Source organism: Coregonus lavaretus, assembly GCF_964263955.1.
Source record: "Coregonus lavaretus genome assembly, chromosome: 24".
Classification (NCBI taxonomy): domain Eukaryota; kingdom Metazoa; phylum Chordata; class Actinopteri; order Salmoniformes; family Salmonidae; genus Coregonus; species Coregonus lavaretus.
The window spans coordinates 31,120,625-31,133,994 of NC_140011.1; positions in this window are offsets into that span (position 1 = coordinate 31,120,625).

Sequence of the window (13,370 nt, forward strand, 5' to 3'; positions counted from 1 at the left end):
GTGCAAGTTACTACAAGACTCCTTCACCACAGCCCCGGTCTGACTACCTCCCTCAGAGAGGTTTACAATATAGGGTGCCCCAGTTGAAGAGGATATCTCACTTGTTCAGGTCTGTAACCTGTTTTAGCGTAATTCAGACTTTCAGACAGTACCTACCCTTATATGGGTCGCACTGCCATTTCTGGTAATTCCCTACTTTCACAACACTACACCTGTCCTTAAACTGTGTATGGAGATTGACATATCCCCCCCGCTTGGTATGAGCAACTACATAGTCCCAGGATATACATGGTGACATACATATGGTGATGTCCTTCCCTACAGTCCCTAGTACTTCCCCTTTCCCTACGTCTAGTTGTCTCCTATGCCTTCATAGACTGTGTTAAGGTATTATTTTATAAACTTGTTGTTAGGTTAACTACTACTTCTGGTGGATCAGGAGGGTTTGAGTGTGTTAGGAATATGGCCCCCACAATCAGACAGCTACCTACCGTCAGGAGACCTGTGAATCCCCACCCTCGCCCTGAGAACATGTCAGACGCCAGAGGCCAACCCATTACTTTACCTTCTATCGAACTCACACAGGGATGATCAGACAGGGTAAGGGAATTTTCGTTAAGGAGCTAACCCCCGAGCCCTAGTGGTGATCGGTTCTTTCTCCTAACTCTGTGTTTGTTCGTCAGGTGTAACTGGGTTTACCTTTTTGCAGTGAGTGACATGCACCAAGGTGGATCTTTCGGCAATTCTTACAGCGAAGGCCGTCACCAACAGGACCTGATATAGACCTTCCCAACGGGGCTGCTTCCAGTTTTTCTTCTTTAGGGACTGGATCCACACCCATTCTCCTGGTTAGAGTGGGTCACCTTCTCCTTTAGTTCACCTGTGGGGCACAAAACCTCTGACATACAGGTGTGGTTAATAAACTACCTTCTCACGTGTTCTGCTAGGGTGCTCTCTAGTTCTATGTCTGCCTGTCTGGTCCTGCCAACTGTGGCATTCTGTAAGGTCTTCCAAACACTTTCTCAAAGGGGGATAACCCATCTTTATCTGGGGTTACTCTACATTTCTTCCCTTCACTCCGTGATAACTCTATAAAATCAATTTCCAATTGCTGGAAAGGGTACTTAGCCGGAGGATACTCACCCTGAGGTGCCCTTTGTCTGCCCTGGTGATTATTTTGAGCACAGATAACACATCTTGAACAAAAGTTTTTTTTGTTATTATAATTGTTTTATATAATTAGTAATCCCATGTGCAACAAAGTGTTGTCTAATCTGTTCAACCATCCATCCCTCCTTTTGACACATGTCACTGCCCATGTGTCAATATTATCACCTACCTAACAATCACTTAGGTAATATTGGTAATTTATCATCCAATTGCCATCCCTTATTTTTATTTATTGGTAAAATAAACTATCTTAAAGTCCTCCTCTCATGCATTTAGAATTTACCAGTGTGGATGATTAATTAACACCAGAAAGTTAAAACAGAGTTCAGAGGCAATTGAAATTCCATCCCATAGTATACCAAACATTACCATTATTCTAAATATTTAATAAATGTTACTTATCCCAAGTGTTCATTAATCTTCATGACATTCATTCTCATAAGAAATCATATATACCCCAAACTCAGCCAAAACCTAAAAAACTCCATAAAATTCACTGTTTGCTCCTCTAAGACCTATCACCCTTGACCTGCTGAAAACCCCCCAAAATTGAAACAACAAGGCTTTATAAACATCATACTAGGTGTGTTGTTTTTTATTTGAAAAACCCAATAAAAAACAACAACAACCAAACAGCCAGGTCATGAGGACTCCTGATTTCTCTCTTCCCCTTCTGCCTACAGTTTCTTAACTGGTGCCCTTTCCTTGCACAGTAACTACACGGTTCCTCACATTCTCTAGCAAAATGTCCCGTTTTGTCACAATTGTAACACTTCCACTCACTCCTGTCTCCACTATTACCATTTCCTTCTTGTCTGTCTTTGCTACCGTAACCTCTCTTCTCTCCTAGGTATTGACTAATAGTCTCACTGTCTCTAATTCAACACAAAACCCCATCATCCAATGTACTCCCAGCAGAACTGAAAAAAACAAAACAGACTGTGATTTCCAGGACACTGCACCTTTGTTTCTGGCCTCACTATCTCCCCGGGAATTGGCCCTCCCTCAAGGTCCCTCCCAATCTGCTCTTGGTAAACTGCAAACCTTTTATTGCTTCTGATTTCATAGGGTATTGCTTCTGATATGGCCTATAATTAGATTTGGGTATCACCTGTACTGGAATTACCCCTTTTATTAATCCTACGTCTGCTGGACCCCGGGACCACAAATGCTCTGGAACTTATTTTAAGTCTGACTCCTGTTGTTCTGTCAACAGGTATTCCTCTCCTCAGCATCTGCCATTCTCATCTAAATGTACTATCTGTGGATGGGCTGTGTTGATCGCCACTCACAATATTGACCCAATCAGTGATCCTCTTACCCTTGGATACCCACTGGCCCATGTCTTTCCAGTACTCTGCTGGCTCCTTTGCTAGGGACACATGTGGGCTCCATCTTTCCCTGAACTTTGGGGCCCAAGTTCCACCTCCACTGCTGCGTGGGTGTTGTCATAGTGAAACCATTTCAAGGCTATAGTCCTTTCTGTGGTTTTAAATAATGCTTCCTCATAGATTGCATCTGGACCTGGGTGTTTGCTATACCAGAGAGTACAGTGTAGGTCATCGGGGGACATTTTAGTGGGGCCTGGTACTACATCATCAGCAAGTTCCATCAAGGTTCGGGGAATATCAGTTATTCCCCCCCTTAACAAATCTTGCCTATACCAATAACATGGCTCCCCTTCCCCACAGACCACCATATTGTCTCTGACTATGTGTACTTTCATTCCCCTCTCAGTGGAAATGACGGCCACATTCAATTTAGTCATTACATCACGTCCTAGTAAATTTACCGGACACAGCTTAGATATCAGGATGGGTATGGTTGCCTCTCCTCCTGATTGGTCATGTTTTAGGGTTATTGGGGCTGATAACCTTTCAATAAATTGATGACCAGAGGCAAATCGCACTATGATTTTCTCCCCATCAATCCTGACTCCATCTGGCTTGTCTGTTGCACAGATTGCTGTCCTGCAGGCTCCCGTATCACAAAGGAATTTAATTTTCTTACCCATTACTGTCAATGTCAAATAAGGTTTCTGTTCCTGTTGAAGTGCTAAGTCAATAGTAGCCAATTCAAACACCTCACAATGTGGATCAAAGGGTTCCTTAGTCTTCCCCTCACTAGAGTCTACTATTTCTCCCTCAAGGACTAGTCACGCCTTATCTTCCTCTTCCTCACGCTCAAAGCTGGGGGATGGACTTCTCTCTCTCTCTCTTCTCTCTTTTCTCTCTTTTCTCTCCCCGGTTTCCCTTCTTGCCCTCTCCTTTATGTTTGCAGCGGGAAAAGTTATGGCCTATCTTGCATAGAAATACACACATAGAAATGAACACACCCTGGCTCTGGGACTCATTATGTTGAGCCAGGGTGTGTTCATTTCTATGTGTGTATTTCTATGTTGGTGGTTATTCTAGTTTGTTGTATTCTATGTTTGCCTGAGTGACTCCCAATCAGAGGCAACGAGTGTCAGCTGTTGGCTGGTTGTCTCTGATTGGGAGCCATATTTAAACTGTATGTTTTCCCTTTGTGGTTGTGGGTTTTTGTTCCGTGTTCGGTCATTGATACCGTGGACGTCACGAGTCGTTTCTTGTTTTGTTTCGTGCTTTAACTAATTAAAGTCATGTTTGTTCATCACGCTGCGCCTTGGTCTACTCCTTACCTCGACCTTGACAAGAACGGATAGAGTTACAGCAAAATCTACAGTTGTTTGTGACTTTTGACTTGACTAATATTCTATTTCTCACACATGCTATTTTAATTCCTTCTGGTGTACTTTTTGTATTTGTTTAACCCGGATTATTTGTTGACTGTTCAATAATCTCTTACAGGTTCCATCCCATAGGTGTACTTTTAATAGTTCCTTCTATTTCAACACCGGGTAGTTTCTTTTGGTAATGGCCTATTACCGTGAATCGTTACGGACCCACCAACAGGTTGACTAGTCCCCCAGAATTATCTCCTACTCTACGGAGGAGTCTATCCTCACAATGTAATCTTGATAATTCCTGACAGTCCCCTACATTTCACTTAAAATGGCTACGCATTGATCAATTTGCTACTTTTCAATATTTTAGCAAGTTCTCAAATCAATTTCACCAAGTAATGAATAAAGACTACTGACCTTATCCTTGCAGCCGAGATTCAATGTAGGTTTGGATTCCGTCACCGTCTCTGTCATTAATCAGGTGTCCTCTGGCCTGTTTTAACCCTTAATGTCAAAGGGCAGGACTTTCTATTTATGAATGTATCATTCGCCCGTCGACGGTTTTCAGAGTTACCTGGAATGACAGAAACAGGGTATTGGAGTCCGGCTCAGAAGGACCAAGCTGTTATGTGAATTATTTAACAAACTATTTTAGTGTCTCTGTGCGTCTCCCAAAAGGTTGTAAGTCTTTTGGGATTTAAGTAACGGCCAGAGTCCCGGTCTGCATAGTCAGAGATATTTATTCATTGAGAATTCTGCCATCACAATTTCAGAGTCCATCTTTTATACTCATACGTCATACAAAAAGAAATCCCTTCCCTCAGTAGGCGGGCTGTAGTTTCCACTCTAACACTGCTCTACTGACCTTCAGTTCACACACACACACACATATACACACATGCATACACACATACATACACACACACACACACACACACATATCCTACTCCCTGCTTTACTCAGTTATTGCCGTTCTCACAATATTCTGCACCATGTTTTCATAACAGTTTCTCCCCTCCCTAAATTGGGAGGCCTCTTTATCTTAGTTTCTCAGTTGTCTTTGTTGTCTGGCCTAACTCTTACTCACATTGCCAAATAGTGGCTCAATGCCATAGCCTTTACTGGTCCTACACTCACACATTTCTAACACATTATACACAGTTTCAGGGTGTAATAATTAGTCATTAATAATTCATCTATCAATATGTGACTTGTTTCAGGGAACTAGGCGTATGTCGCAGGTCACTACTTCACAGGAGAGCCATTTTAATATAAACTTTTTTTTTTAAATCAAAATGTGTTTTTTGGCAGAAATGCCTTCTGGAACATGTGAACTTTCATGTGCCTTAATAACAAACTTGTATGCCATCTGTGAATACAAATACAATTGTTAAATTACAAGCATATTTGGTTAAGCCACAGAAAAAGACAGCAACCTTCCCACAAGCCATGATTGGCTGAGATAATGAGTGGGCTGGACATGCCGAGAGATGAGTTCGGATTGGATATAGCACACGTCTGTCTATTTGAGCTGGTCAGTATATGTAATCCTGTCTAACGCGGCTTTTTAAAAAACTGTATCGTGTAGTGGAGCTGCATGAGTTTTGAAATCAGTTGAATTAGAGTATGACAGCTAAAGAGATGGAGAAAACACCTGTCTCCGGATTACATCTTCAAACTAAGGGCCACAATGGCATCCGTGACAGAGAGACGCATCCATCATGCATGATGTATACGGGTAAGATAGTCTAGCTAGCTACATTTTCAGATATTATACGTTTCTAATTTTGACAGAAAGTGGTTTATTTTCAAGTTAAAGTGTACTGTTAGCTACCTAGCTAACGTTAGCTGGCTGGCTCGCTAGCTAAAGTTACGTCAATGATCTTATTATTCATATCTTAGAGCCATTTGCTTGCTAACATTGAACCTGGTTGGTTAGCTACCTGCAGATTCATGCAGGGTAGTAATGTCATGAGTTGGGATTATTGTTCATTGTTTAGCTTGGCTTTGCTTGGCTAGTTAGATCCTAATGTTAGCTAGCTAACATTGAACGTGGTTGGTTAGCTACCTGCAGATTCATGCAGGGTAGTAACGTCATGAGTTGGGATTATGGTTCATTGTTTAGCTAGCTAGCTAATGTTACGTGTATGATCTTATTATTCATATCTCAGAGCCATTTGCTTGGCTAGTTAGAGCCTAATGTTAGCTAGCTAACATTGAACCTGGTTGGTTAGCTACTTGCAGATTCTTGCAGGGTAGTAACATCATAAATTGGGATTATGGTTCATTGTTTAGCTTGGTTTTTCTTGGCTAGTTATAGCCTAATGTTAGCTAGCTAACATTGAACCTGGTTGGTTAGCTACCTGCAGATTCATGCAGGGTAGTAACGTCATGAGTTGGGATTATGGTTCATTGTTTAGCTAGCTAGCTAATGTTAGCTGGCTGGCTCGCTAGCTAACGTTACGTGTTTGATCTTATTATTCGTATCTCAGAGCCATTTGCTTGGCTAGTTAGAGCCTAATTTTAGCTAGCTAACATTGAACCTGGTTGGTTAGCTACCTGCAGATTCATGTAGGGTAGTAACGTCATGAGTTGGGATTATGGTTCCTTGTTTACCTAGCTAGCTACATGTCTTAACAAAATATTCCACTATGCAAGTAACCATTTCGGGTGAGTATGCCAGAGCGCAGAATAACTGATGAATTTAGGAACGCACAACACCCGTTGAATATGGCCAGTGTCAGTAAACGTCGGCAAAAAGGCGTACTGAAATTGTTGCCAGCAGCACAGTTACAGTCACCAACGCTCTGGATAACATGAAAACAGCCTAACCAGCTCTGCTAGGGCGAGTAAAATGGTCGGTGGGGTGTTCTCTCATCTGCCCATTTTAATCGCCAAGCAGAGCTGGTTAGGCTGTTTTCATGTTCTCCAGAGGTAAACAATGAACCATAATCCCAATTTTGTGTCTGGAAGTAGCTAGCAAGCTAGCCAATGTTAGCCAGTTAGCTTGAGTGCTTGACTTCCGTTGTGAGGTCAGAACGCTCGGATCAACCCTATTCATCGGCCAGTGTCGAGTGTGGGCTCTGAACGCTCCGAGATCTAAACGAGATGGGTGGGGCTAAAGCTTAAGCGGGTTTGAACGATGCTGAATGGGTGTAGACAAAGAAGAGCTCTTCAGTAGGTACCAAAACATTCAAAGGCCATTTTCTCAAAAGTTTATCAACTTTCAAAGCATAATTACTTTCCCATTGTTCCCTTAAATGCAGTGTATGATATACCATTTTGTAGCTCTGTGTCTCTGCTTTTATCCAATGTAAAAAACACAATTTCAGATTTTGCTACATAAGACCGAATCAAGGCGGTCGGTCACATATAGAAAACATCTCCACTGGATGAAAGTGAAGGAGAGACAGTGCAATTGTGCAATAGCTAGAACAGCTTTGACTGATATAACATGTCTGATAAGTTATCTATTACCTGCTCAGAAAGCAAAGAAAGGTAAAGGGAACAAACTAAAACCAAGAAGACAAGGAGATCATAATCTGAGTCAAGTGTTTCTTTAACTGTCTGAATAGCTCAGTGTCCAGGCTGATCATTTCCCCAGCTAACTGATAGAGATGTACAGTAGGCAGTTAAAGGTTTCTAGAGGGTGATGCTATTCTCTCTGCTGCAAACTCACTGGTGGTGAATCAGTGACTGCCCTGGCTGAATTTACTTGAATGTGTGTGTGTTCATCCCTAATAGGTGCACCATGTCCAGTCAGAGCTATGTTGGATGGATTCCAGGAAGTGGCGGAGGGGAAAGAAGGACATCTGGAAGTGTCATCCAGGGATCCTTTAAATAATGTACCCCTGCGCAGGCCCATCGCCACGAGGGTGCAAAAGGGGGCAATGCCCCCTTAGTTGGAATATTGTGCCCCCTCAGTTTTGTATCCCTATTCTGTCCCACAATCTGCCTCCTCCGTCATGCCCAACCGATTTGTTGTGTATGCTTCATTCAACTCCCTTGCACGCATCATACGTACGTAATACACATTTTACTGGTTGAAAAACACAGTAGAAGGGCGGGTCAATTTGACCGTTTAGATTTACTTTAAAAGTTACATACCAGCTGGATGGAATTTAGCTAATGTTAACAGTTACGTAGGTAGCTGATAGTATGATGGATATTAGAAAGTGGCTTCGCCAGGGCACAACGCCAGCATCTGATCAAAGCGGCGGGGAGGGGGAGAAGCCTGCCACAGAGGCCAAAGGCAAGGCCGCTGAGCCGACGCTAATCACAGAGGCCAAGGCCGCTGAGCCCAGCAGCAAAGGCACCTGCGCAACCGTCTTGCAGCCTGGTGACATAGGAGGTAACCAACCCGAGGAGGGGCCTGTAGCCACCAATACCAAACCTAGCAGCAGTACCGTCAGTATATTACAAACCCCCGACGCCTCCGTTAGTGCCTGACGACCTTGGTGATGAGGGGAGAAAACTGGCATTTTGTAGCGAGTGGTTCAAAGGCAGAGAATGACTGTAATATTCCTGCAAGACAGATGCAGTTTGATGAGTTATGGGAGAAATACAAGCACACGGACACCCCAGCTCCAAGCAAACGGCAAAGAGTAGTGAGTAGTAATCTGAAAGAATGTGTGGTCGAAACAACAATGGGCCAGCAAGAAGAGGATAATGAGAGGGAGTGCAAAATACTGTTTTTCAGCACTCTGGATGATGTACTGGGAGAAATGTCAGCAAGATTTAACGAACGACACAGCCAACTTGTTGAGGCCCTGTGTGCCTTGCACCCAGAGAATGAAACCTTTATGGATGTGGAAAAAGTGAAACCACTGCTGGACTTAATCTCAGGAGATTTTGTGGAAACTGAGTTTACTGTCGCACGCCAGTCTCTACATACTGAAATTGCCCAATCTGGAGAAGAAAAATGGACAACGCAGACCATTTTGGATAGATACTCCGGGCCTCTAACAGCAATGTCTACTGTGATGATGGCATTGAAGCTGGGATTAACATTTGGAGCATCCATGGCAACATTGAAAAACATATTCAGTGAGCACAGACGGAGCATGTTGCACAGGAGGAAAGCGCAGCTGATTCAACTGGCATTTGAGAGGGATCTTACAAGCAGATTCTGTGGGGAGTGGAACGAGAGACTGCTGAGGAGGTTCAACACAGCATCAAGGTGGCTTCAACTCTTTTGAATCTGGGTAAGAACAGGCAGACTGGCTGGGTTTGTATTATTTTGCTATTTGCTATCTTTTGGAAATGCGAAGCAAACATCAGAAATAGGTGTAAACGTGATTTTCTTTATTGGCGTTGCTGCTAAGTCTACTGCTTGATTTCTGTGATGTGATTGGATTAGAAATGTTTGGTTTATAATATAATCTGATTGTTTTTAATGTTGTTTTATAATGTAGAAGAGGTGCTTTGCACTACATTGATGAGGGTGGGCAGACCTTGACCAATGGTTGAGTAACGATGTAGCTATAGTGTTGCCATAAACAAGTCGTTACTATGGAATACTAATTTCTCTGTTATCATATGCAGCGCAGTACAGCACTCTTGTGGGAAGACAGTTTGGTAGCTGCGTCCAAGCTGCATTGTACCGATAAGTCGTGGTAGTGCATTGTACATTATTGTTTGCTTTCCGCGATTGGAAATGCATTGTTGAGTATTTAGTCAGCCACCAATTGTGCAAGTTCTCCCACTTAAAAAGATGAGAGGCCTGTAATTTTCATCATAGGTACACGTCAACTATGACAGACAAAATGAGATTTTTTTTTCCAGAAAATCACATTGTAGGATTTTTAATGATTTTATTTGCAAATTATGGTGGAAAATAAGTATTTGGTCAATAACAAAAGTTTCTCAATACTTTGTTATATACCCTTTGTTGGCAATGACACAGGTCAAACGTTTTCTGTAAGTCTTCACAAGGTTTTCACACACTGTTGCTGGTATTTTGGCCCATTCCTCCATGCAGATCTCCTCTAGAGCAGTGATGTTTTGGGGCTGTCGCTGTGCAACACAGACTTTCAACTCCCTCCAAAGATTTTCTATGGGGTTGAGATCTGGAGACTGGCTAGGCCACCCCAGGACCTTGAAATGCTTCTTACGAAGCCACTCCTTCGTTGCTGGTGTGTTTGGGATCATTGTCATGCTGCAAGACCCAGCCACGTTTCATCTTCAATGCCCTTGCTGATGGAAGGAGGTTTTCACTCAAAATCTCACGATACATGGCCCCATTCATTCTTTCCTTTACACGGATCAGTTGTCCTGGTCCCTTTGCAGAAAAACAGCCCCAAAGCATGATGTTTCCACCCCCATGCTTCACAGTAGGTATGGTGTTCTTTGGATGCAACTCAGCATTCTTTGTCCTCCAAACACGACGAGTTGAGTTTTTACCAAAAAGTTCTATTTTGGTTTCATCTGACCATATGACATTCTCCCAATCCTCTCCTGGATCATCCAAATGCACTCTAGCAAACTTCAGACGGGCCTGGACATGTACTGGCTTAAGCAGGGGGACACGTCTGGCACTGCAGGATTTGAGTCCCTGGCGGCGTAGTGTGTTACTGATGGTAGGCTTTGTTACTTTGGTCCCAGCTCTCTGCAGGTCATTCACTAGGTCCCCCCGTGTGGTTCTGGGATTTTTGCTCACCGTTCTTGTGATCATTTTGACCCCACAGGGTGAGATCTTGCGTGGAGCCCCAGATCGAGGGAGATTATCAGTGGTCTTGTATGTCTTCCATTTCCTAATAATTGCTCCCACAGTTGATTTCTTCAAACCAAGCTGCTTACCTATTGCAGATTCAGTCTTCCCAGTCTGGTGCAGGTCTACAATTTTGTTTCTGGTGTCCTTTGACAGGTCTTTGGTCTTGGCCATAGTGGAATTTGGAGTGTGACTGTTTGAGGTTGTGGACAGGTGTCTTTTATACTGATAACAAGTTCAAACAGGTGCCATTAATACAGGTAATGTGTGGAGGACAGAGGAGCCTCTTAAAGAAGAAGTTACAGGTCTGTGAGAGCCAGAAATCTTGCTTGTTTGTAGGTGACCAAATACTTATTTTCCACCATAATTTGCAAATAAATTCATTAAAAATCCTACAATGTGATTTTCTGGATTTTTTTTTCTCAATTTGTCTGTCGTAGTTTACGTGTACCTATGATGAAAATTACAGGCCTCTCTCATCTTTTTAAGTGGGAGAACTTGCACAATTGGTGGCTGACTAAATACTTTTTCCCCCCACTGTAGCTGTGTAGAGTTGTCATAACTTGCAATTTCTCGAGCCGGTAATGAATTGTCCATGTTTGTAAAACGATGCAGTAGCCTGTATTCTTGCGGCAAGACAGCAGTGCGTGGCTGCAAACACATTGGGTGTAATTGTACTATTGATTATTATCCATCCTGTGTTATCAGCAAGCGAAAATAGTTGTGCCACCGGGCCTGCCCCTGCGTCAACAGCCAGGCTAGAGTTCCACTGGGCATAGGTTCCCAAACCCTTTCGTGTTGTGACATATTCCTGTCACTCTATCTGAGACCCAGTAGAAATAACTGACCTACTATTTGGCAAGTACTGGCTCACATCAACCCAACCACCCCTACATTCACGTGTTGCCGAGATACACTCAACCGTGCTGCCATAATGTAGCATGTGACATTCGCACCATGACACTTTATGGTTGGCTGTTTAGTAGAATGTGGAGTCATTTCCTGATGGCTTTTGTCCACTGGATTTGTAGACGGCTTTGTTTCTGTCATGTGACCTAATTGTACATCAAATAGTGAATAATATAAATGAAAATGTTTACTCTCTTTTACACAGATACTTGCACACCGTACTTTACAAGGACTTATGTAAAGTCCCTGCCCTCTAGTGACCAAATGTATCATCACACTCACCCACACAAGGACAAAGGTGACACAAAACTAATGGTATGACTTTTTTATCTGTTTGTGCATATTACAGTTTTTCTCAATTGTTTACACACATTTCCTGAAAGCATGCCTCATATTCTCAGAACTCTACCCACAAATAAAAAAAAACACACAATGAGCAAAACCCCTCAATTCTCCAGCAAAATGAAACTTTACATTCAAAACAATGTTATTTCTTATCAAAATGGTATTTTGTTTTCAAATGACACACACAAACCATCATATGAATAGACATTTATAAGAACCAGTTGAACACTGATGTGCTCAATGTAAAACACTATGATGAATGGAAAACACTTCTTCTCCATTCATCATAATGACTTAGGCCTTTTTTTGGTTCAGTGTTGCCATTACTACAGACAGTACATACATAAGTGTGTTGTAAAATATTTGAGAATATTGTTTTTATACTCAGAACACAGAAATACACGGTAACAAGTATATTTCATTTTTCCCACAAAAACAATGTACACAGTGTACATCCCATTTCCAACCAACACAAAGTTGCACATACAGTGGTCTACATACAAAACAGAATAATATAATGTATACAGTTACAGTAAAAAAAAAAATAATAAAAAATAATAATAATAATATGCTGCATCCTCTCTTCTGTTGCGGTCTGGCCACAGCACCTCATCCACATCACAAGCAATGTTTTCCCTGGCCAAGCAGCGGGGGAAATATCGCCTAGCATGGCGATTCCAGCCATGAAAAGCATCAGCTGCTATATCTCCACATGCATCTTCCATAGCTTGGAGAAGAGGTATACGCGTTTGTGGATTTCGGTCATACACTTTCCATCTCCAGGCAGAAAAAAATTCCTCAATAGAATTGAGGAATGGAGAATATGGAGGGAGATAAACAACTAAAAAGCGTGGGTGGGCAGTGAACCAGTTACGAACCAGAGCAGCCCTGTGGAAACTTACGTTGTCCCAAATGACAACGTACCTGAGCTGCTCTGGGCCATCTACCTGATCTGGTGGAATGAGTGTGTTGTGTAGGGTGTCCAGGAATGTGATCAGATGGGCGTTGTTGTAGGGGCCAAGGGTAGCATGGTGATGGATGACGCCGTGGTGGGTAATCACTGCACACATTGTGATGTTCCCTCCGCGCTGGCCAGGGACTTGAACAATGGCACGCTGGCCGATGATATTCCTTCCCCTCTTTCGTCTTTTTGTGAGGTTGAATCCAACCTCATCAATGAAGATGAACTGGTGCTCCACTGCAGCCACCTCTAGCTCAAGGACTCTCTGAAACACACATGACAATATCAGAAATAGACATGGAGTGGTCACTATTGTGAAGCACAATCATTATGATTACAATACTGAAATATGTATAATTTATACAGTGTTGAGAGTATGCATCAATTGTGGGATTGTATAGGACTCACTTGCACATAGTTATATCGCAATACTTTGACTCTTTCTGAATTGCGTTCAAATGGAACCCTGTAGACCTGCTTCATCCTGAGATTATTTCTGTGCAAGACATGGTCCAGTGTTGATAAGCTTACCCTGTCAATATTTTGAAATATCTCATTGTTTTCTATTATTT